Below are 26,809 nucleotides of genomic sequence, written 5' to 3'. Positions count from 1 at the left end.
ATTCTGCTGTTGAAATAATGAGTTCAGATGAAAATATTTATGGTATTCATGACATTTGTAAGCTGCTTAAGCCAAATCATTTCATTTTTTGAACTTTGGATTACTTGACGAATTACCATATGGGAATCGTGAATATCATATCTGAAGGAGAAATCGTGACATGTAAGAACCATTAGTTGTGAGATCTGCTGTTTTATACATTGGCTTTAACGATAAGAAGAATACTGGTATAATCACTCCTCATGTTCACTCCGCTAGAACAGAATATTGATTCTCAGGACTGAATACTAAGCAAACCGATGTGGTGGCTCGACGAATGAGAGGCCTTTTGATACAATTCTTGAACGAATATAGCGTTCATGTCAAAGTTAATGGACACAATATTTAATAAAAGGGTAATTTGAATTTTCGAATGTCCAAGTATTTTTCATTTTATCGCTAATTCGTTAATCGAAAATTGATCCTGTCATTATCCTGCTACGAACATTCATCAAACACGACTAAGTAATATCAGTAGCGGTGAAGTAGGTTATGGACAACCGTTCAAAATTAGTTTATTACTTTCGATAATCCCGAAGGATTTGCTATTAAATTTTAAACGTCTTCAGTACAAATAAGTCTTAATATTCAATGATAAACAACAATCCCCGAGGGCTGCTTCTGGAAATTTGTGGGGTCAATTTAAGTATTTATCTTGGTCATCTCTTTTTCATCCATCTGTTAATTTATTTATTTGTTTATTTAGGAGCAAGGGAAAAGCCTGCTGGAGCTGAGATTTTGGTTCTCCTTCTCCAGCAGGCATAAAACATTCTCATCTTTTGTATCAACAAATAACATTTGACCAAATGATACATAACGAGATCTTTAATTACCCTTATTTAAACTACAAAGCTAACTAGCAACTATTCATATTGACTAATTATCCTAATAAAACTAGCGGGAAAAGATTTGGAGAAAACGGGTTCTAATGGCGTTACGAGATAAATTGAAATTAATTCCATCAGAGCAAGTATTGAATACGCGACATATACTCGAAAACGGTTCAATGAACCCATAGTTAGGAATTCTGAGAAAGGGATTAAACCGCAAATTACGCCGAAGAATGTCAAAACTTAGCTGTTGTAGGAGATCTGCACTATCAATTCGAGATTGGATGAGGTCCGCGACGAAAACAGCTTTTTGTGTATCACGGCGGACAGATAGCAAATCGAAGTGTATGTCTACAACGATTTTCGTAGCTTGGAAGATTAAATGGATCTCTCCAGGCGACGCAAAGCAAAACGAATGAACTTGCACTGAACAGTTTCAATGCGTAGCTTATCTGTTTGATAATATGGTGCCCAAACAACAACAGCATACTCGCGAACTAGAGCGCAATATAACGATTTCAGGCAGTATATGTTATTTAAATTTTTTTAGATGCGAAAGATGAAACCTAGCATCTTTAATGCTTTAGAGAGGGTATATTCTATGTGATCTTTGAAACTAAGTTTTGAATCCAATAACACTCCTAGATCCTTAATTGATACCTCCCGTTTTAGTACAGCTTGCGAAATAGTGTAATCATACATGATCGTGGTTCGTTTACGAGAGAAGGAGATAACGAAGCATTTGAAGGCGTTAATAACCATTCTGTTGGCGTTGCACCAGTTAGAAAATACATCCAACTGTGACTGCAAGAAGTTTGAGTCTTTCAGATATTTGATGAGATGAAACAGTTTGAAATCGTCGGCGAATGATAGCTTCATGCATTGCAATGCGAAATTCAGATCATTTAGATATAGCAGAAATATGAATGGTCCTAGATGGCTTCCCTGAGGAACACCAGAGCTCACGATGAATGATGGAGTAACGCAGTTGCCAATTCTCACGGTCATACTACGACCAGTCAGATATGATTCAATCCAATCCATCATCCCACATGTCAAATCTTTAGTTTGAGAGAGATCTACAATCGCTGTTCAATACACTGACTCGAAGGATGAGATGGTAAACGGTGCATTTGTTTAGTTTTTGCGTAACAAAAGCATTGAACATATCCACAATAATTCTTGATGATATTTCTTCTTCGGGACGAAGTTATTGTGCTGGATATGAATTTGTCGTAATTCGTTTATTGTAAGCCAAGTAATCAGTAAAACAATGGAAAGAAACATTAACGTTTGGAAACTCTGCTGTTCGAAAACACAAATTTAAAAAAATAATTTCAGGCGAGACGAAGTTCGACGGGTCAGCTAGTGTTCTATAAAAAATAAAGCAATTGAACTGTTCTTTAACTTGATAATGAACAATGAATTCATTTAAATATATTCACTCACACAAATTTAGAATTTTACAGGGGATCTAATCTCACATATGATGTAAATTATTAGGACCTAATTTGTCAAATGACGAAAAATTCCATTAGTAAAGACTTAATGCTGGATGAGCCTGAATTTTACTGATTCCAAATGTTATTTCTATTCGGCTAGCAAATGCAACTGCTTGAATTTATGTGTAAGAAAAGCTGATGCGTGCTTCCATGGTTCAATCGATTAATGGACGTACTTTGCGATCCAATGATTCTCGGATCAAGTCTCCGCTCTCACTGTCAGTAGTTTCCTTTTATTTCATTGAATTCCATGTACATGTTTTTGAACGTATATTTACGTGAAATGCGACGCATCATTTGTGTACATCTTATAAGATGTAAAATCACGAGGTTTTTTCGAAGTGTGTAAGGCATTCGCATTAATAAGTCAAGCAACAACGTCATTTTGCCGAATACTCACCCTACAATCAACGAATCGCGATGAGAGACCAGAGAATCAATGTGCAAAGAGTGCAGTACTTCTGTTACAGTGAAGCGAAAATAAGCAGGAACAGCAGATCTCATAAATAATGGTTTTATGGTATCAGTATACAGACTCTTCTCGATAGATTCATAGCAATGGAAAAAAAGTCTGAGTCATAGAACGAATCTTAAGTTAAACCCAAAAACAATTCTGACTGTCTTCTTTTGAATGTTCAGTAATTTTTTACACATTGCGTGTGACCGAATTGACCTGGTAGATTGTGTGTAATATAAATTGTTACTAATATTCACTACCTGCTTCTCCGGCTATTGAAAACATAAGCCCGAGTTTCTTGTTGAAAAAATTAACACAATGTTGAAGAAGAACATATTTTCGATATGCACTTATGGTTATGAGACTCTGCATCTGCATTCATGGCAATGAAACTGAAGTCCCGCATTGATTTTAGTTTCCTCCTGATCTGTCAAATTTTGATGTTCTTCACGAACACCTCAAAATTTCATTCCATTACAGAAGTCGTATTTGACAGTAGCATGTAATTAGCACTTATAACACGCGCCTTAATAAATTATCATGTAAAAGATATATTCTTTTTACGTTAAACCTTTCCAAGTATAGTCCATTCGTCAATTCGTTCTATTTTTTTTTAAATAATATGAGTTAAAATTAAATTATTAAGATTTAAATTGGGTGTTCAGCCACAAGTTGTGACTTTTCAACCCTAATTCGTTCTATTTAATTTGCTGATTTGTTGACTGGTATACGATATTAGATTTTTTTCTCCTACCGACAATGGTTTTAATACAAAATTTATTTGGTAAGTATTACGCAATTATGTCATTTGTTCAATTATTTTGATACACCTTTGAGCACGTGAGGCACGAAATGACGAATCACATCGATCAAGTACGCATTGAAATCTCCACAGAAAACAACGGGTTGCGCGCCAAAAGATTCTCTCAACGATCTAGTATTCTTTCCTTCGACGGTCAAGCACTTATGCAACTCGTTGCGCGCCAAACATCAATCGTAGATCTAGCAATCATTGACGACTTTTTCAACGGAAAATTCTATTTTCCATACAAAATAACTTTATGGATTTTCCCCACTTTTCCGGTGAATTTCCTAAATTTTATTGATGTATGAACCCGGTGGGGGTAAAAACTGATCAAACAAAAAAAGAATCATCTAAATCCGTCCATCCGTTCTTACGTGATGCGATTAAATAGAACGACCTCTGCATTTTTATATATATATATATATATATATATATATATATATATATATATATATATATATATATATATATATATATATATATATATATATATATATATATATAAATAGAAGATAGATAGATAGAAGATAGATTAGCTCTAGGTTCTGAAATCTAAGACATTCAATGTTCGATGTTCGAACTTCGTAAACAATGAATACTGTTGGATATAAAGTTATGCTTACTCAGATCCCCGATTTCTGGATGAACTGAAAATAATGGTATAAAAACTTTGGAATAAACTTCGCGACGTTGTATCATTACAAATATCGGAACATTTTTTTTCAAACTGAACGCAAAAATTTGTTACAGGATCGGAAACTTAACGTATCTAGAAGGAAATCGATGACATCAAATATATTTCTCATAACAAATTCTGGAATAAGCTCCTTCTACGGCAGACGATCAGCGAGATGGGAATGTCAAAGCCACTATTCAGATTGACCTGCTTCAGACAAACGTGGTACCGATGGTCGCCAATTTATCTAATGCCTCATAGACGTGTGGTTTGAAACTAATATTCTCGTGGTTAAAAAGAAGGAGCATTATTTGCGTGAAAGTTGAAAAAATCGTTTCTTCGCGGTTATGGTTGCGGGGTCAACTGCAGGATCTCGGCAGGATGTCAAAGCATTTTTGTAAAAGGCAACATAGGATTGAAGGAATAATTCTTCCATTGAAACTTAACTTTGCATTTTGTGTTGCCACTTGAAATTTGCTCAATTTCAATGGATTCACTAAGTTGTTGAATTTAATATTTTCATAATATTCAGCAAATGATAACATAATGTGGTATTAATTGAAAATTTGACGAGTCGATATCATATAAGGATTTCAATCTGATGTTGCTTTCATAATCAGATTTCAATTTGTTCTCATTTTGATGTTAGACTTTACTCGGGTAGGCATGCTTAGTTCATCGTCACAGTGCAACCAAATGTTTTTATTTTTGTCGTTTTCGATGATCCCACACCTAACCTAACTCAGTTCGAAATCAGTTTCGAACCTAGTTTTAACAAAAATTCCAATCAGTTTACAGTTTCGTGAAAAGTGTTTGTTTGATGAAACTAGCAGTTTCAGTTTTCTCAAGCGAAAACAACAATTTTCTCATTATGACTGAAAAAGTTTAATGTAAAAATTCAAAAATCATTTAGTTTCTGATAGGAAAAGGATAAGTTCAATCTCCGGCAGCAAACCCACGACCACAATCAACCCCGAAACACTTGCTTTGAATGTTGTTCATTCGATAGGGAAAAGAAAGTTCGTACCAAAAAGTCCTATTTCCCGGAATAGCATCGCACACATTTGCCCCGTGATACAATCGACATTGGCGTTCGGATGACGAAACGGGCTCTGTGGCAATTGAACCTAATTCTTGTTATTTGCATTTCGAGCCAAACACACACACAAACACGCAAGAAGACGGTCTTGCCGGGCAGTACCGTGCCGCGCAGGATCAGACACCATCAGATACCGAGACGATGTAGAACGGGTCGGTTCAGTCAGTTTGTCAGCCCAGCGGCTATCGCGAACTGGCAGAGTACATGGTTTGGTTTGAAACAGAACAAAACCAAAGCAAATAGTGCCGAGTGCCATTTCCTGCTCAAGCTTTGAGCTTTGAGTGAGCACAGACACGTACATTGAAATTGTAGCACTAATGGTTGGCCTTTAGCCGGCGGCTTTGCGAACCGATTTGAATTCGCTGCTCACCCGGATAGCAATCAACTCGATGCAGCTGTTGGCCCGAGTCGACATGCAATACTTCAACGCACCACACAGTGCCAACTGCCTGTGTTCTATGTGGAGTCTATCAGATCAGGATCATCTATGCTCTCATTCATCACCATCATCATCATCAGCATCGACGGTTCCAAACCGACAACACCATCGGTATCCTCTAAATCACGCCCGCTGACACCGACCGTCCCGAGGAGTGTGGGTACAAGATAATTCCATGTTTACAGCGTGCTAGCTTCATTTGTTCGAAGTGTCACCCTGTTGGAGCCCGAAGATGCCGTTGCCGGGGGAAGCAAGAATCGTGATATCGCTCCGTTTTCACTGCTGGATGCCGGGTTTCTTTGCAAACTAAGCAAAGAAGCACCAAGTCTCTCGGTGACCGTTTTTACATCCAGAAACATGAGTTATATACAAATAATGCAAAATTTCAATGAGGACATAAATCTTAATTTTGAGACGGATGCCCGCACAGCCCACAGCCCACGGATCTCGAGAACCTTGGGGTCAGTCGTTATCAGGAAAGATCAGCGCGCCCTGGTTCGCAGCGGCAGCACACTTTCGGTTTCACGCGAAAGCCTTCCTGCATGCATGTGTCCTCGGTATTGCTTGTTTTTCCCGTTCAGTGTCGTGTGCAATTGCCGTCCGGTCCGATGCAGTTAGGGTCGGCGGAATCGGCGAAAGAGTGTTAAAATGTACAATCAACAAATATGGCTTACAAATGAATGAGCCCAACATCGCGTCGGGATGGGGAAAATCTGCGATCGTCTACCCACCACCTCAACGGTGCTCCAATGTATGTGTGTACTTACGTACGTAGGTATGCCAGTCTTGACTACGGGTCCGACAAGACGAAGCGGGGGAGAGATCGCGAAAACTGATTTATGCATCAATGGACAATGAGTCAGTAAATTAAATTGATATTTGAATAGAGCAAACGAGTCGTCGTCGTCGTCGTCGTTGTCGAATCGGCCCGAGTGAGTAAGAAGGTGAAAGAGAGAGAGAGAGAGAGAGAGAGTGAGAAAGAGACTCAATGGGTTACTTTGCTGATGCTTTACTAGTCTGGCATTCGCTCTGGTTCTTTTTTCTTTTTCTTTTGTTGAAAATTGCAAGTAGCGACTGAAAAATCGACGAGGGGTGCCAGTATGTTCATTTGAATTGGATGATACTCGATTTTCGGGTAGGATTCACGCTAGACAACATCTACAAAGGCTTCCTATCAATATTTAGTGAAATTTAAAAGAAAAGATGCAATATTGTTTCGCCCACAGAAAAACATAACTCTCGCTGTTATTACTTGGAAATAGCTTTAGCCTATGCCTAGAGCTGAATCTTTTCCTAAAGTTGTTGCTTCGAAGGATTGAATTATTAGTATAAATGGGAGCAACACGTTTGATTCTGAAGGAAGCGGAATTCTGGCGAGAAACAGAGATTGAAACGCAAAATATCCAAGAGAAAATATCGTACCGGCTATATTCAAACATGGAATCGAAGACAGTTTATCTTACATTATTTAAATTTTTGCATGCACTGCCATTGCTAAATATTGATAGTGCGGCCACAAAAAAAAAATTATGCAACCTGTACATTTTTTTTGTAACTACAACGTGCTTTTTAATACGTGGAACAGCTATGCGATTACTTTCCACATAGGCAGAGATGTCCGTCTCCTCTGTGTGACGAAAAGTAACTGCACTGACAACATCAACGTGAGCTCTTCTCTCTCTCACACACATATACACCACTGTCATATAAAGTGTACACGCATCATGAGAGCGCGTGTTTGTTTTCTTTCACCTCTAGCACTGGATCACACCAAATGAGCTTGAGCAGAGTTCTCAAATTCTCTGAGGTGGACTCAGATATTTTCACCGAAGTGTACAAGCCAGTGAGCACTCTGGAGTACGGTTTGCATAAGAGAAAGAGTTGAAATTAGTTTTTTCTTTGCAGCGAAAAAAAATTTCATAGCAATAAATTTAAACATTAAATCACAGTGGTCACTTAGGTGTATTGAGGCGAGAGCGCGTGAGAGCGATTCATGCGAATAGAACCACAAGCACACATTCAAATTCCGTCTATTTGACACTGGAATCAGGTGCGCTTTCCTATTTGTGCTTTGTTCGCCGGTGCATCCACAGTCTACACATGAAACTTACACGACGGTGCATCACTCTAGTGAAATCAGGGCCGGTGAAAGAGGTGGGTACGGTGGGTACCCGATCAGAAAATCTAATCAAAATTATACCAAAATAAGATATTGTAACAAGACATTAAAACATATCTCATTTTGATTTAAAATCACTATGGATAGTTGTTAAAATATCAAGTGTTTATAGCAAAAATATGTATCGATTATATCTGATTATATATAAGAACCTTTCTTCACGAAATATCATATTTGTTTCTGCTTTTGATAAAATTATTATACCAATAAATGATATAGTTTTGTAATGTTACATCTTAGGAAAAGTATCATTTATATCTGAAAATTAAATCATTGTATCAACGAAAATCAGAAATTCTTTCTAGTATAGAAAACTAATTTATTATTTTGGGATATGTATTCTCTTTATTTCATCAGTGTTTTTACTCTAACTATTTGGATAATTATTTTATTTGTTAAGTTCTTCTTTGTTCCCATTTTATATCCTTCGGTGCTTCAGTCGTTATAATTTCTTTTACACTGCTTCTACCTCTATTCATCTTTAGTGGTCAGAACATGCTACTTGTATATGAATATCAACCTAAGGCTCAAGCGAATGTGTGTTCTTATGCTTGTAATACGCCAAAACACGCCTTATTAAATCCTTGAAATTTCTTGCCGCTTCATTGGCTTCTAGTGGAGAATCGCCTTTCATCATACGGTGTTCATACAAGCGATCTGAAAATTATACAAATTGATAATGCCATATATACATTGAAATTTTATATTTACCATAGATGTATTGCACTTTATCTGGTTCTAGAGGAACCGACGTTGAATAGGATGTAATCGAATGAGATTTACTGTTACCCAAGATAGGTTTCCTTCCACGTGGATTGTTTGACATTCGCCCATATATTGTTCTGCCTTTGAAACCTTCTTGTCATATTTCAAACATTAATAATTTGACAAATACGTAGTCCGATTTTGAATTTCTTGAAAAAGCTTCAAGTTGATCTTCCGTCAGCATTCCTTCAATATATGTAAATCTTTGTCTTGTATTACCCGAAATGTTGAGAAAGTCAGTTAGTCGTAGACATCTGCGATTTGATTCTGAACATTGTTTTTTCAATCTGAGCGACAACGCTTTCAATTTTTTTACTCTCAAAGTAAGTTTGGTTACCATATCATATTCATCATTCTCAGACAATTCAGACTAGAACATACATAAACATTTAAATATACATTGAACAATCACTTTATACATGATGTCAACATACCTGTTCACCATCACGTAGCAGATCTTCGTCGATTATTGATTCTGGTTTTCTTTGTGATTTTGACAAAGTGCATTTAATTATGCCTGGTTTGTACCGATTTCGGTCACCTGACCCTGCGATAGTTGACAAATTTTCGTTACATGCTATTGGGGATGGATCCGTATCAGCGTCAACTTTTAGTCGTGGTCCAGAGACAGGAGATTTTAATGCTCGAAGATTATCGCACTTAACGGTCTCTATATCCATTAAATTAGACTCATCTTGCGACGATGTTCCGCTGGCTTGTACTGACCACTTCATTTTTTCTTTTTTTCGTTTGGGAATTTGCACTTGTGTTCCATGAACAGTTACGACTGGAGGTGGATGCTCGTTACTATGCCCTAGATTCTGGGAAGAGTACATTTTTGGATCTACTAATGGTATATGATGAATGTCAGACGACGAAGCTTGGTTCCATGATGATTCAATAATTGTTACATTTGAAAGAAATTGTTTTTGCTTTGACAGTGAACAAATCTTGTTTCCCTGTTTGCGTTTAATACGATCTAATCCTTGTGATACATTGAACGAAATATTTTGACACTTGAAGCATGAAAAGAGATTGGCAAAAATATTTGCTCGATGAAAATAACAAACTTCCTGTTTACCAGCAAATTACTAACCTCAATTACGTCGTGGGGTGGAGGATCCAAAGAAGTTCCATGATTTTGTGATGATCTCAAAAACCGTTTTTGTGAAGATTCAATTGGTGAGCAAGTAGCAATAGTTTTCAAGCACTGAAGTTGAATTGATATGGAAGCATATAAAACTAAATTATCACCATCATAATTTATCTCCATACATTTTCAAAATTGTGGTTATGTCAAAGAATTTTTTTTTTGAATTGACAGAAGAATATACAAACTTACCTGATCTTTTTTTAAAAACAGTAAATTCTTTTCGTTTGCGGCTGATTTTAGCATTCGAGTTGCTTTATTAATGTACTTTTTCCCCATACTTAACGACAGATCAATTTTTCTGCATATTCTCACAACTCAATGTACCAGAGATGCCAAATATTTTAAAAGAAAATCTGTATAACCCAGTATAAAATATCAGTGTATATTTGTTCTCGCATTCACATAATATTTTTAGTTTTGGTATAGAGCGTTCCATGAGGCGAAAAATGAAACAATATGTGATTGCATTACTCGTTTGTTCCATTCTCATACAAAAAGGTTGTAAAATGACTTTAAAAACTTACTTTTAAAACGAGGCCGGCAGTGTCGAGTGTTACATACCATTCGAATCGCTTCGTCTAGATAAGAATATGCCTATGTCCGTATATGTGTATGCATAAGGTACAAATAATGTCAGTCAATTAAAACAGAGAATAAAAGTATTCGCTTCATTGCTCGATGTATTTAGCATAATGGCAACACTGCTTCAGTATGTATGCACTCTTATCATCCGCTACCTCATTTTGTGTAGAAACCTATCCAGAGTCCACCATAGTACATCTTCACATTTTTAGGTAATTAGCGTATTACACAAACCAGACTAACGACTGGTGGTGCTTTTTCTCTTTGTGTTTTAACAACAATGGGAAAAAATTAATTGATCATTCCAGTCTAATTCTTGCAATAAAAGACGGGTAAAATTGCTCTGCATCGGTTTGATTCGACCAGTATACTGGTATTTTATTCGTTTTGCTTTTATGTTCGTTAGAAGACTGTGAAGGACAATAGTACTGTTTTTGCACTACCTAATCGGATAAACACATCTTCATCTCTCAAAAATCAATATATCTACAATTTTATTTCCTAATAAGATTTTTTTGTACTTAGAAAATTATTGCAAAATAAAAAAAATTTCAGCAGCTCTTTGGAACTACTCTCTATTTCCTTACGAGAATGGAAACGCAATGTTGGCCGGATTTCATTCATCTAATAATCATCCTGTCGTTCAAGTGTCTAACAAGTACATCTTGAATAGAATTTGCCATTTTCACAACACAAGTAATGATACACACACTATGCAATGGATTTCAAGTTTATGACAGAAAACTTGGAATGAGAAAACATTCAATCCAATAAACCACAGCTACATATCTGCTGATGTAGAAATACACGAAGAGGTAAATACTTCAATTTTTTCTGATGTTGGAAGATGCAAGTTCAATGGAATTCCCATATGCACGATGTCATCATGCTCTAAAGTCAAATATGATGATTCCTACATACAATTATCTGGATCGTTCTACCGTGTTCTCCGTATTCTTGTTGATTCGACCAACGAACTTTTCATAATCGGACAAAAACTGGAAACCGATATCTTATATGATAATATGTTCGAATATACATTGTCCACAGTAAAATGTTTAAGAAAGCTCAACAACACAGTCAGACAATGCGTCAGTGTTTCAGTAAATATTAATTCCTCTTGTGTTCGTCATTTTATATCACTCTGTAAAACAAGAACTCAAGTTGATTAATAAACGTTAAAATTAAAACTTTGGCAGATCAACCTATGATGCTTTGTGTACTATGAGAGCGATGTTGTTATAGCCATATTCGAAATATACCATTTTGAGAATAATTACGGTTATATATAATACAATATATATATATATATATATATATATATATATATATATATATATATATATATATATATATATATATATATATATATATATATATATATATATATATATATATATATATATATATATATATATATATATATATAAAATTCATATTATTTAACACGAATCAAAATTTGATATTTTTTTAATATAATTTTGTTTCAGTTAAAAAAATTATATTTCATTTGTAGGAGTTTCTGATATAAAAAAAATCAAAATAATCAACAATTTAAATATAATTTTGATACTATTTTCTGATCGGGTAGTACTACCCACCCGAAAATTCCAAAGGTAGGTAGTTACCCACCTGAAATTTCTAACGAAAAATAATAGTAATATGAGAATAGTAAATAAAATCAGAATTATAAAATGCTAGTACTTAAGGTAGAGCAAGGATGTGAAGATATACAACAAAAAGGTGAGGCGTGACAATGGTCATTTGAGCAAGCTGAAATCTTTTAGTGACTTAACTTTTACCTTCAACCAAAGGGGTCGAGTTTAAGCATCTCATTCATGCAAATCAATCGAGTCTCTGGTATGTCGGAAAGTACCGAAAAAGGTTTTTTACCATTTACTATACGAACCGGTAAAAGAAAGGTTACCAGAAGTTGTCAGTTTCTGTTTGCGACAGAATTCTTATACACATTGAGTTCGTCACTGTATGGATATTCTTCTCAATCTCTATACAGCTAGTTGATCATCAGAATGAAAGGTTTGTTCGAACTATTGCTTATGCTCCCAGAGTCACAGCGTGCTGGCTGTTAAGCCTAGGTTGTAAGCGGTATTCAGTAGCGCTGCACTCACCGCTACCTGATGGAAACCCATCATGCTACTTTTACTTTTTCACTATTAGAGATAATGAAGAATTAATTGTGTACAAGAATGCAGCCGCGAGTAGAAAGTAACAACTTCTGATAACTATTCCTTTGTCGGTTCGGATAGTAAGTGGTACTTTCCGGCATACCAGAGACTCGAGTGATTTGCATTGATGAGATGCTTAAGATCAATTTCTCTTGCGAAAGTTAAGTTAGTAAAAGATTTCTGCTTGCTAAAATCAACCTTGTCACGTCTCACCTTTCCATTCTTTATCTTCACATAAATGAAATGACTCAAAATATTTTGACGTAGAATTGCGTCTTTGTTTTCTATACCGGGGTACAATTTCAAAATATAGAAGTAAAACCATATAGACAGTGGTTAGGTTTTGAACATCTACAACTCAACCACGAACAATGTCTAATTTTCTCTGTTTTTCAAACCATTGTCATTCCTCTAATTGATATGACGATTTCATATACATAAGTTCACGGTTTCCATATGATTTCTGCTCTTCAATGAGTTCGTTCGCATTCGGGAAAATTACTCACAGAAAACCAAACTCAGTGTCGAATCGACTTGCACTTTGTGCGGTTCGATACTGCCGTAGAGAAGGTTGCTTCCACATCGTCCAAAAAGTCCAGGAACTAACTAGAAAAACAACATTTCTTGAGCAATTTTTTTTTATTTATTATCTAAATGTTTTAAATCATACTTATAGAATGATTTGTCCATGGCCTTAAAATAGGCTTCAGTTGCGGCGATGACTCTCTCAGATCATCAAATGACAAGTAGTCGCTGGGGGCTAGGTTATTGAGAATATGGTGGGTGAAGAAACAGAACGGTGCCCAATACGTTCAATTTGGCCATTATTTTCATTGACTTGTGGCACGGTGCATTGTCTTGGTTAAAGATGATATTTTTCTGCTTCATATGAGGCGGTTTTTTACGATTCCATACTTCAAACGCATTATTAACTAAAAACTTTTGTTGGAACTTCCTTTTCAAGATAGTCGACGTTAATTATACCTCGAGCATCTAAAAACTGACGCCATACTTGTTGCAGCTACCTGTTGCGTTTTCCCCGTCTAAATGTTGAAACAACTCCAGAGAAAAAATATAGATCCATGTTTCGTCCACTGTTTCATACCAACGCAAGAAATCCTTTTTATTGCGACTAAACAGTGCCGACCAGTTCTCTGGATTGTTGATGCGTTGTTGGTTTTGATAGATTAAGAGCGAACTGTTTGGAAAAGATTTTTTTCATGCCCAAATTTTCGCAAACGCAAATCGAAAAGTAACGTCACTTATATGCCGGTAAGTTTAGTGTTTGTGGTGCGATTGACGTGAAAACACTTGTCTTCTGAACGATGCTGATAGTTTGACATTACAAACGTCATCTCAGTCGGTTCCGGGACTTTTTTAACAATGTGCTATGCACATCAGCGGCTGGATTTGTTTTGTGCGCCGTTCGATTCGCCCGGGTTTGCGGTTCAATGCATACGGCGCTGGTCTTACAAACCAGTTGTCATAGGTTCGAGCCCCGACCTGGAATGATTCATAGTGTCAGTAGGATCGTAGTACTAGCCATGAAATGATTCTGTATGCTAAGAATCGGCTGCGAAGTCTGTTGAAACAGAAAAGCCAAATTCCACAGAAGGAATATAATACCAAGACATTGCTTTCGATTCATGTGAGACATCTTCCACCATCAACCACAACCAACTAAACGATCAGGGTAACCAAAATTCTTAAATTTGCAAACACAAATAAATTTACGCGGAACCTAAAAGACTGCTGACTTAATATTCCAAACAAATATTGGCAGAAATTTTGAAGTTTGATATTGCATTTAACTCTTAAATGCGCAATTTTGTTTTACAACAAAATGCAAAGTTTTATCGAAACAAAATATTATTTAACAATCTACTAAATAATACTTCAAAATAGTGGATCGTTCTCCCTGGTACGAAAAATTACCCATCTGGGCTTAACATGTTTCACCGGCTCTGAGTGAAATGCCATCGCTGCTGTCAGACCCGACTTGATATTTTTGGTTCAAATTTTACTGAACTAACACCAAACTATTTTTGCGATTTCTGAAAGCAGGGTGAAAAGTGGCCAGAAACCATGAGCTATTCAATTTAGATCTGGAATTGGTTGGTGTCATATTTTATACTGTAATTTGGAAGCGAATCGCATTTATCATATTTGAACCTTAGAAACAGCTGTCGATTTATAGTCTGTTACATAAGAGCGTGGTCACTGTTGTGGGCAAATGATAAGACTCAACACGAAAATAAGCGTTAATAATGGCTTGGCACCTTCGAGCCATACTTTGAGCGAGATTTTGCGCGTATTCCTCTGAAAATGACTTCCAAATTTTGTGAATTCGGCGAACAAGCTGTTTCAAATTGTGTGGTCGTCCCTACCCAAGCTTCATTATTAGTTGAGCCCAAAACGTTCTTAATTGGATTGGTATGAGAGGGCCAATCCGAGGTCACGACACCATTTTGCTTCTTCCAAAAACTGCTTCGAAGCATACGCGGTACTCATTTTGGAAAAATGCTGAGATCGAATTGTAAACAATAGTCAGCTGATTTATTTTTGCATTACATGAAGGACACTGTTAAAAAAATCACACCATTCCACTTAACCGATCGCCAGCAATCGCGACCACGTTGAAACAGACTGTATAACAACTGAAAAAATTGAATAATTTGTTTATTGTATTAATTGGTTTTTCTTTCTACTTTCAGGTAAATTTTACACAGTCACCCATTTTTGGCTATCTGCTACTGAGTGCTGTAGAAGTGTGAACGGTTTCCAGTAACTTTTGGGTCGTCGTCTTCCAGTTAAGTATGTGAAGCAGTTACATTTTCCTCACTAGTTTTAATTGTTTATTCTGTGAACGATGGAGCTGCGAGCAACTTAAGTGACAGTAGAAAATATCGGTATTAATTCCGTCCCGAGAGCCACCATATCTCAACACATTCAGGAAAGATTTTGAAAATAAAAAAATCTTTTGACGGTTTCTACCACTTATTTAAAATGAAATCCGTACGCGGACAAATACTCACACGTGCCGGAAGTTTGACCGATGCTGTTTCCCAACCACGTTTCACTCGATTTCACGCACAATAGATTCAAACCTACGTGGACAGTAGAGATGGTCGAGAAAGCATTTTTTTAAACCCGAATCCGACCCACACCCGATCGAAAATAAGAAACTTCACCTAAGCCCGAAATTACTATTTCTTCCCAACCCGAACCCAATCCGTACCCGATTAAAAAATATCTTTACTCGTAGCCGACCCGAACCCGAAAAAAGTCCCGAAACTCGACCAATTTTATTTTGCTGTCTCAGTTGCATCGTCGAAGAAAGCAGTTTTATTGATGAAGTTTTTGACAGATTCTTCTATTGTGTCGAGTATTTGTTCATGTTATTATTGACACAAATTAACTTGAATAAAAAAAAACCTCATCCGAATGTATATCGTCATTCCTAAATCTTTAGTTTTCACTTACAACGAGCTGGTTAAAGTAATATCGATTTTAATTTAGAAACTTGTTCCACGTATAATTTCCCATTTATAAAAGAATACTTGAAGAATGTAATTAGAAATACTATTATAAACGTGAAATTACATTTGAAACAAGTTTATCTTTTTAAATAAATATTGAAAATCCTCCTAAATTTTTTAGAAATATTCAGTGGCGTCTCGTGACGACATTTATGGGTTGTGCGCTGCTTATGTGGTATGAAATCAGTTGTAACAGTTCGTTGTAAATGAATGATAAGGATTGAGAAATGAAAGTTTGCTAGTGTTTTTCAATACAATGAAATATTGATATACTTTTGGATGGGTTTTTTGTTATTAAACTTATGTCATATTATCGACACAATAGAAGCATTTTGCAACTGAGACAGAAATTTGTTTTCAACTGCCATAAGCATAAGCTACTGAAGCCCCTCCTGAAGATGCATACAAGTTCTCTCAGAGCTGAACGTGACAGAGAGAACAACACAAATCTTAAAACTGAGCTGAGTAATTCGTTCTTTTTTGAAACTGTGCAGTAACTCATGTGCATGAAAAAAGTACAGGTGTGTAATGTCAGAGACATAATTGGACACCGTGAATACGAATAAAACTGGCACTCTTTCTTTATACTTCCGAATATCAATTAGTTGATCGATTGTGTTAATCGTGCAAGTTTTGCCCTTTTACACTACTAGAATTTGAAACGATTCACCCAAACTATAGTACAGATTAGTTACATCAAACATTCTGACACACAAATATTACATAATAACCAGTAGACTTATGACAAAATATTGGAAAGAACCTCTTATGAAGGCGTGCGTGAAGGGCCAAATTGTATAATTTTCTAAGAAATTAAACACTGATTGGATATAAACGATTTCGAACACTGTTGCGAATTTAGAACTGTGAAAATTGCAAAAAAACTGATCATATTATCTTAGATTTGCACTGCACTGCTAAATTTAATTTTTGATTTACGAAGAAGCAATTTTTATAGTTCTTTAGGTAACATTTAAAGCCATTAGAAAGGCTGATTTTGCATAATGATCCACATTGTTGTCCATTTCCCGTTGTATTTTGCTTCAATTCAAACGACCACCAGCAGGGTTATGTAATCGATCTTCTTCGAAGTGAAACTAGCTCTGTGACCTGAGCGTTTGAGGTTTTGTACAACGCAAAAGGTCTGCTTTCATTGACGACTGCTCCACCTGACGGCTGAAGTCCAAATGAAAGCACGACCTAAGCGTTTGAGGCTTTATACCACGCAAAAGGTCTGCTTTCATTGACGACTGCTCCACCTGACGGCTGAAGTCCAAATGAGAGTTGCGACCTAAGCGTTTGAGGTTTTTAACCACGCAAAAGGTCTGCTTTCATTGACGACTGCTTCACCTGACGGCTGAAGTCCAAATGAGAGCACGACCTGAGCGTTTGAGGTTTGGTACCACGCAAAAGGTCTGCTTTCATTGACGACTGCTCCACCTGACGGCTGAAGTCCAAATGAGAGTTGCGACCTAAGCGTTTGAGGTTTTTAACCACGCAGAAGGTGCACTCTCCAAAGCTGCTAGTCCCACGACGTCTGCTTCCGTCCGCACAAGAAGAAATGACCGATTTTTGACCACGGTTCCCCTTTTATACGCAGTCAGTTGAAGATATGTGCCTGACTACCTCAAAATCGTCGTCCTTGCGCGAAAAAGCCAAGCAAAAGTAAAGAGTTTTCCGCGTTGTTTTCAAAGTTTGAGAAAACTTAATTTTTGAGTTGTTTGTGGTTATCTCACACTGTTCAAAATATTATCCTCAATTCCTGATCATATTTTTGATGAAATAGTGAAAGAATTATGTTGCTACCGTTAATGCAAATCGAGATATTTAGGATTAAGTTCTGCCGATTCTTCCATATGGCTTATTTTGAAAAGGCACCCCATAGTAAAGTAAGTCGTATTCACGACAAAAAAAAACACTAACACAGTGACAAACGATACTTGAAATTTTGTGGAATTGCTATGGACAAAATCGCTCATTATTTCATATTCGGCACTATCCGACTATGCTTTCATCGAATAAATTGAGAATATAAAAAATAATGCGACTCATTTTGAGCGGTTGAGCAGTGCACGAGATGCACATGAGGACGAGACGCCACTGGAAATATTATTTCTATCTTCCTATAGAATTCTGAAGCAAAATAATCATGAAAAAATAAAATTGATAGTCGTAGTATATATGAAATTTTATTCACTTCGAATGTATCCATTTTAATAAAATCAGCGAAATGGTGAAACCCCTTTTCAACAAAAAAATCAAGATACATTTTGAAAAGATAAAGTATGCAAAGTGGCTTGTTGTAACAAAGTGTACATGTCTTGTGAGTTATTCGCAAAACATTTCGCCGGTGTTTACTTAGGAAGGCGACAGATGCTCACGTTCCTGTGGACAGGACTTATTCGAGCACTTTTATAATTACTCCAGAGATGGTTGAACAAGTTGCAAATAATGAAATGCTTGTTTCTTTCCGGGTCTGAGTTTTCAACTCGTTGTATTAATGATTTACCTGGACGACTTAGCACTATTTTTAAACGATTTTCAAAGCATGCGAAATTTTCAGCGTTCATGTGCTCCAAATTCAAAAATACATCAGATTTTTTTTTGGAAATTATTGTCAGTGATGGTATACCGGATTATGCAAAGAACTATAAATCATTCGGATTGTGCCACGAAGATCACTTACTACAGGTTTAATAACCTTTACGTCCATTGCATGGGACTAAGACTAAGGCACGGATGGATGTTATCTACACGGTTCTGAGAGCTGCTTTTGAACAAATCGACAATAAAATACTTCTGTGCTAATTGGGTATTTCGTTTTGGTACCTTAAATTTCTGGTAGAGTGAAATTGGACAATAGCACATCACATTTTTCGAACAGTTTAGGACTTTTACAAGGCAGTAATTTGGGGCCTTTGCTATGTACATTGTTTTTCAACTCTTTATTAATGTTTCAAAGTGTCAGGTGAATGCCGTACTATGCATCCTGTTGAATTCGACTACAATAGTGGTGGTTAAGTCTTGGTTAGAGTTGTCGAAAAATCTAAAAAAAATTCCTACTCTTTACTAGAGAATAATTCTAGAAATGGTATAGAATTAGTCTCGAAGGTACGCGTGACTGAGAAGCTGGTGGAGAAAAGGGAAAACGACACCCAGACACCCAGTAGGACGTTTTTTTGAATTCACGTTTTTTTTTCAAAAGGGTGTCACTCATATTCCAAAACTATTAAACTTATCAATTTAAAACAAACGGCATTCTACTCTTTAGATGTCTTTCTATGATCCGTACTATAATAAGGAGCGTATCGAAAATAAGCTATCCACAAATTTTTCTTTCAAATCATGATAAAAATGATGATGATTTTTATTCAAACTAAAAATTGATCCTTTATTGTACGAGGTTAAACTGGAGCATAATGAAAACCGGATAAAATTTAAGTTATTCCTTCACGAATTTTCGAACTTTTGATCGAACGCTCTTCATCAAGTGTTGCATCGCATTTTTTGAACGCTTGAGTCCATTTTTTTTAACTTCTGCATGTTCCCAGCTGCCTTCCCAGTCTTCTTGAAGACCCTCTTCACGATTGCCCAGTAACGTTCGATGGGTCGAAGCTGAGGGCAATTTGGGGAATTGATATTTTTCTCAATTAAATTTATACCCTTTTCCACAAGCCAATTGAGAGTGGTTTTGGCATAGTGAGCCGACGCTAAATCCGGCCAAAACAGTGGAGGTGTGCTATGCTTCTTATGTAAAGGCAGCAATCTCTTCTGAAGACACTCAGATGGATACATTTCTGCCTTTATAGTTCCGGTAGTATAAAAAATGGTTGACTTCAAACCATAGGAACATATTGCTTGCCATACCAGTACTTTTCGACCGAATTTCTCCACATGCATCGACTTGTCCGCATCGCTCACATCCTTTCCAACGACGACAGTAAAGTATTATGGACCTGGAAGGGGTTTTGAGCCCTTCTTTACATAAGTCCATCAAAACGCATATATCCGGACACTGCGAAAGACGCGAATACAATTTCCGTGCCCTTGTTGCTGTTCGCTTCTTCTGTTCTACACTTTGTATCGAAATTTTCTGCTCCTTGTAGGTCTTCAGGTGATTTCGCCTCTTGATACGCTGGTTCATTCCGACACTCGTTCCTGCTTATTTGGCTTATTTGGCCAAATCACGTATTGACATTGATTTGTTCTCCATGATTAGAGATACCACGTTCTGGTCCAGTTTCGGGTTGGAAGAACCGAGTTTTCTGCCTCTTCCTGGTAACTCATCAAAAGAATAGTGTTGCCCAAACTTATAAATGATGGTTTTAATACTGGCGTGATGAATTCCAAACAGCTTCGCCAATTTTCGCATAGTAATACCCTTCTCATTTGGTCATGTGTCCAGAACCTCAATTTTCACTTCCTTTTCAATACGCGACATTTTGAAAACGCAGAATTTGAACCGCACAAACAAGTAAACAAACGAAAGCTGACAGCCAAACCCACAGCATGCTGTGATCTGAGCATAGAAAACCATCACAAAGACATGCGTACAACACAAATGTATGTGGATAGCTTATTTTCGATATACTCCTTGAGGAGAGGATGTCTTTCTCTTTACAAAATTGTCTTTCCTTCTCGAGGGATTCCAAACAATTGATGAGAAAGAAATTAAAATTGATTTCAAGCAAAGCGAACATGTGATTCAATGATTTTCCACTGGATAGCTTGGAGGTTGATCTAAACAAGGTAAAACAAAATTCAACCAAACATTTAGGCATTCGCAATAGATTCTTCTAGTTGTCATCCGGTATTCTGAACGGTTTGGTAATATCCCTTAAAAATCGATGGTGGTAAAGCAGCCTAATTTTCTCTTTCCGGCACTACCACCTTTTCTTGTGCGGATAGTATTGCACAAACAATTCCTCCATCGCTCCTACGTACTAACTATTCAATAGTTTAGCTGAATTTTATCATTATGAGAACTGTTCTTTAGTATTTATTTCGAAAAAACGTGGAATAGAAAATTGTTTTCTTCTTTCTCAAGTTTCAATTTTTTTTTACAAATTCACCAACATTTCCGAATTAAGTATTACAATTTCTTGATTTGAAAAATTATTCCATTTGTATTCATGTTTACTGTGATAATGATTACGGTTCCAGTGATAGCAATACTCAATATCAGGTTGTTTAAGAAATAAATAAATGCTTCAAAACATACTAATTTAGTATAATGAAAACGTAACTTGTTATTCGCCTCAGCGGGAGCTATCAATTGAAGTAAAAATAATAAGTATAACTTGTTCTGATGCTTACTGTATTGAACTTATCATACTATTTATTAACATTTTTTCAGCGAAAAACAAACTTTCTATTTTTCGAATTCGTCTGTTGAGTGAAATTAAATTACTTTTTAGTAAATAAATATCGTAATTTCAAATTTGAAGTTGAAAGTTTATACTATTCCCAAAACAGCAAGGGGCAGACCGCTTAGTATATGAACTGTTAATTCATAGACAATTTATAAAAATGACAATTTCCTTTTACATTCTACACTAATAGTACTGTTGTTGTACCGTTGAATTCCACTATGTTATATCACGTCATTACACTCTCACAAAGTCACTATTTTCACAGTCACTATTTTTCCGAAAGTGTTTCAAACGTTATAATACAGATACGTAGTTTAAACTTATAAAACCGATACACTGAAGAAGGATGCAAATAGCATTCCGAAATACGTATCTGTATTATAACGTTTGAAACACTTTCGGAAAAATAGTGACTGTGAAAATAGTGACTTTGTGAGAGTGTAATGACGTGATATAACATAGTGGAATTCAACGGTACAACAACAGTACTATTAGTGAGAACATTCTACTAACAGCTCAAACAGAAATTTAGTTTTACATTCTAACTTTCCCGGAAAGAAAAGATAATGTGCAGTTAATTTAAATTCAATGTCACGAACGCAATGAAAAAAATATCAAAGTAACTTGTAATACTCCGTTCATTTCTTTTTAATTTTGTTGATATATTCTCTATATCAGAGGTGATCCCAAAGATCGTCCTCACAGCCTATAGGTTTCGTCTTTTCGGGACTATTCATAACAATCATGAGCAAAGTCAATTACTATTTTTTAACTCCTGAAAGTGAAGATGATAAGTCTTTAAAAAAGCATAATTGTACATCAATCATAGGCGATATTTACTTTCGTCAGAAAACAACACACACTTAAATATAAAAAAAGTTCACACCTCTATGTGGGCATCATGCTCAATTATTTTTGACATTTCACTTCTGGATGTACGCTAAACGCGAACTACTAAACAGATGGTGTTACTGTGATGTCTTTTTCGATTTGTATTGGATTCGTTAAAGTGACCCATATAGATATATAATATATTTGATTTTACCCACACATTATTGATTCTATCCCCTAAATGATCGACATTCAGAATAACCTTCATCTTCAGGACGAAACGACGAGACCTGAAACTGGCTGTTTTTTACTGCTGCTTCCGAACGGCAATGAAGTGAAGTCCGAGTTGACGCAAAATTCGTCATTTTTGTAACTTTGACAGAACATTCAATTTGAGCTTCAAACATACAGCAATAAGGTACATCTGATTTGTTCTAAGAAGCTCAGAAAGCAAACATAAAAAACTCAGATGAATTTTATCCTAAACTAGCTGACCCGTCGAACTTCGTCTCGCCTGAAATTATTTTTTTAAATTTGTGTTTTCGAACAGCAGAGTTACCAAACGTTAATGTTTTTTTCCATTACTTTACTGATTACTTGGCTTACAATAAACGAATTACGACAAATTCATATTCAACACAATAACTTCGTCCCGAAGAAGAAATATCATCAAGAATTATTGTGGATATGTTCAATGCTTTTGTTACGCAAAAACTAAACAAATGCACCGTTTGCCATCTCATCCTTCGAGTCAGTGTATTGGACAGATATTGTAGATCTCTCTCAAACTAAAGATTTGACATGTGGGATGATGGATTGGATTGAATCATATCTGACTGGTCGTAGTATGACTGTGAGAATTGGCGACTGCGTTACTCCATCATTCATCGTGAGCTCTGGCGTTCCTCAGGGAAGCCATCTAGGACCATTCATATTTCTGCTATATCTAAATGATCTGAATTTCGCATTGCAATGCATGAAGCTATCATTCGCCGACGATTTCAAACTGTTTCATCTCATCAAATATCTGAAAGACTCAAACTTCTTGCAGTCACAGTTGGATGTATTTTCTAACTGGTGCAACGCCAACAGAATGGTTATTAACGCCTTCAAATGCTTCGTTATCTCCTTCTCTCGTAAACGAACCACGATCATGTATGATTACACTGTTTCGCAAGCTGTACTAAAACGGGAGACATCAATTAAGGATCTAGGAGTGTTATTGGATAAAAACTTAGTTTCAAAGATCACATAGAATATACCCTCTCTAAAGCATTAAAGATGCTAGGTTTCATCTTTCGCATCTAAAAAAATTTCAATAACATATACTGCCTGAAATCGTTATATTGCGCTCTAGTTCGCGAGTATGCTGTTGTTGTTTGGGCACCATATTATCAAACAGATAAGCTACGCATTGAAACTGTTCAGTGCAAGTTCATTCGTTTTGCTTTGCGTCGCCTGGAGAGATCCATTTAATCTTCCAAGCTACGAAAATCGTTGTAGACATACACTTCGATTTGCTATCTGTCCGCCGTGATACACAAAAAGCTGTTTTCGTCGCGGACCTCATCCAATCTCGAATTGATAGTGCAGATCTCCTACAACAGCTAAGTTTTGACATTCTTCGGCGTAATTTGCGGTTTAATCCCTTTCTCAGAATTCCTCGTGCTAGAACTAACTAAGGGTTCATTGAACCGTTTTCGAGTATATGTCGCGTATTCAATACTTGCTCTGAAGGATTTAATTTCAATTTATCTCGTAACGCCATTTCAATTTATCTCGTAACGCCATTCTCCAAATCTTTTCCCGCTAGTTTTATTAGGATAATTAGTCAATATGAATAGTTGTTAGTTAGCTTTGTAGTTTAAATAAGGGTAATTAAAGATTTCGTTATGTATCATTTGGTCAAATGTTATTTGTTGATACAAAAGATGAGAATGTTTTATGCCTGCTGGAGAAGGAGAACCAAAATCTCAGCTCCAGCAGGCTTTTCCCTTGCTCCTAAATAAACAAATAAATAAATTAACAGATGGATGAAAAAGAGATGACCAAGATAAATATTTTAAATTGACCCCACAAATTTCCAACAGCAGCCTTCGGGGATTGTTGTTTATCATTGAATATTAAGACTTATTTTACTGAAGACGTTTAAAATTTAATAGCAAATCCTTAGGGATTATCGAAAGTAATAAACTAATTTTGAACGGTTGTCCATAACCTACTTCACCGCTACTGATATTACTTAGTCGTGTTTGATGAATGTTCGTAGCAGGATAATGACAGGATCAATTTTCGATTAACGAATTAGCGATAAAATGAAAAATACTTGGACATTCGAAAGTTCAAATTACCCTTTTATTAAATATTGTGTCCATTACCTTTGACATGAACGCTATATTCGTTCAAGAATTGTATCAAAAGGCCTCTCATTCGTCGAGCCACCACATCGGTTTGCTTAGTATTCAGTCCTGAGAATCAATATTCTGTTCTAGTGGAGTGAACATGAGGAGTGATTATTCTTATCGTTAAAGCCAATGTATAAAACAGCAGATCTCACAACTAATGGTTCTTACATGTCACGATTTCTCCTTCAGATATGATATTCACGATTCGCATATGGTAATTCGTCAAGTAATCCAAAGTTCGGAAAATGAAATGATTTGGCTTAAGCAGCTTACAAATGTCATGAATACCATAAATATTTTCATCTGAACTCATTATTTCAACAGCAGAATCCTATCATTGATACGTAAAAAAATCGTTACATAATTTGATTTGTTCAACTCACGGCCACGATGGCCAACATAATTCATCTAACTACATCTACTGGTAAATGACATTAGAACTTGTGCTTCTGTTTACGGTATAGCTAAAACAGTCATTTGGCAAGTAATGATTTGGATACCCTATTAAGCACGTGTTTCCAAATGACGAATCAATCATGCATGTAAAATCTCCACCCAAATCTACTCGTTGTGCGCCAAACGATTTTCCAAAGATCTAGTATTCTTTTCTTCAACGGCGAAATACTGAGCATCTCCTTGCGCGCCAAACATCAATTGTAAATCTAGCAATCATTGGCGACTTTTTCAGTGGAAAATTCCATTGTCCATACAAAATAACTTTATTGGTTTTTCCCACTTTTCCGGTAAGTTTTCCTAATTTTTTTGATGTACGAACCCGGTGGGGGTAAAAACTGATCAAACAAAAAAAAAAGCATCTCAATCCGCCCATCCGTTCTTACGTGATGCGATTACAAAGAATGATCTCTGCATTTTTATATATATAGATGAAACCCATGAAAGCAGCGAAATTAATGAATCATTAGTCTAGGTCGAAACCAGAATTAATCAATATCGCTCACACCCAGCGCCCGGAGGCCCCTCGTGAAGCTCCAGCAGCAGTCCTGGCACACGTTTCTGTCGCGGATGTGGCAACCACAACAAAGTTGGCCATGGATGACACGTTTGAACCACATGTTTTTCGCACATTTCACTGTATTTGCTTCGGTTTTCGTTATGTTTTTTTTTGGGAGGCAGACTATTCAGCGTGAAAAAAAAAGAAAGAACTCCCGTTGCGAAAGTACGATTAATCAGTCGGTTCGTTTTTTTTTCGGTTGTTTTTCGAATTTTTCCGTCTGCCAAAAGGGGCGTGTATTTCCGAAAGTTTCACAACTGTATCGATGATGATCTTCGTTTAACCATAAATGGCACATGGCCGCGGCTTTAATGAGATGCTAATCGAACGAGTCCCGCTTTTTTGTTCACGCTCGCATTGTTAACACACAGAGAGACCCTTCCTGCAATTAAAACGCGTCTCAGCACTGCTGATCGAAAACCCGGCCGCACGAGTTTCTCCCTTCCATTTTTGGGGGGGCGCAGCTCCAAAGTCATTTGTAATTGTCTACCATTGGCAATGTTAATTGAAGTCACCCCGTGCGGATCGGTTTCACTGCCCGTCTTGGAGCGGTTCGCATTTCAATAGGGTTATAAATCGATCACGGTACCTCCCGCAACTGGGTGAGCAGCGTTCATCACCCCAAAGGGCCTACGCGCTGGATGTGGATGTCGCCCACGGCGAACTGCGAAGGAAATTATGAGCCGCAGATGCGGATCCCGCTAGTTCACTTCCTTTTGCACACTTCCTCGCGAACGGAGTGATGCTGGAGACAAATTTTAATTGGCTTGCACTAGAAATGGTTCTCGGCCAGCTGTGCAAGAGTTGATTGCCCTGGAGAGCAATTGTGTTCAGACCCTGACTGGGAAAAACGGCCGCACGGATTATTGCAGCGAGTTGGTTTTTTTTTCTTCTCTCCCTTCCCTTAAACAATTCAGCCTTGTGCGAAGACCCGAAGT

At 36.7% G+C, this 26,809-nt stretch overlaps 1 protein-coding gene and 1 long non-coding RNA gene across 2 annotated transcripts in view; one reads left to right on the top strand and one right to left on the bottom strand.

Moving 5' to 3' along the window:
- LOC131438878 (fringe glycosyltransferase) overlaps nt 1-26,809 on the top strand; it is a 391,338-nt gene that overhangs the window by 62,645 nt on the left and 301,884 nt on the right. The gene's annotated exons all lie outside the window — the stretch shown is intronic.
- Nucleotides 8,345-9,797, bottom strand: LOC131438885 (uncharacterized). Its single transcript, XR_009231006.1, has 3 exons — nt 9,226-9,797; nt 8,738-9,161; nt 8,345-8,683 (listed from the first exon to the last, which is right to left on the bottom strand). It is a non-coding gene; the product is annotated as an uncharacterized LOC131438885 (long non-coding RNA).

Source organism: Malaya genurostris, chromosome 3, assembly GCF_030247185.1.
Source record: "Malaya genurostris strain Urasoe2022 chromosome 3, Malgen_1.1, whole genome shotgun sequence".
Classification (NCBI taxonomy): Eukaryota; Metazoa; Arthropoda; class Insecta; order Diptera; family Culicidae; genus Malaya; species Malaya genurostris.
This window is presented reverse-complemented; position numbering and strand designations above follow the sequence as displayed.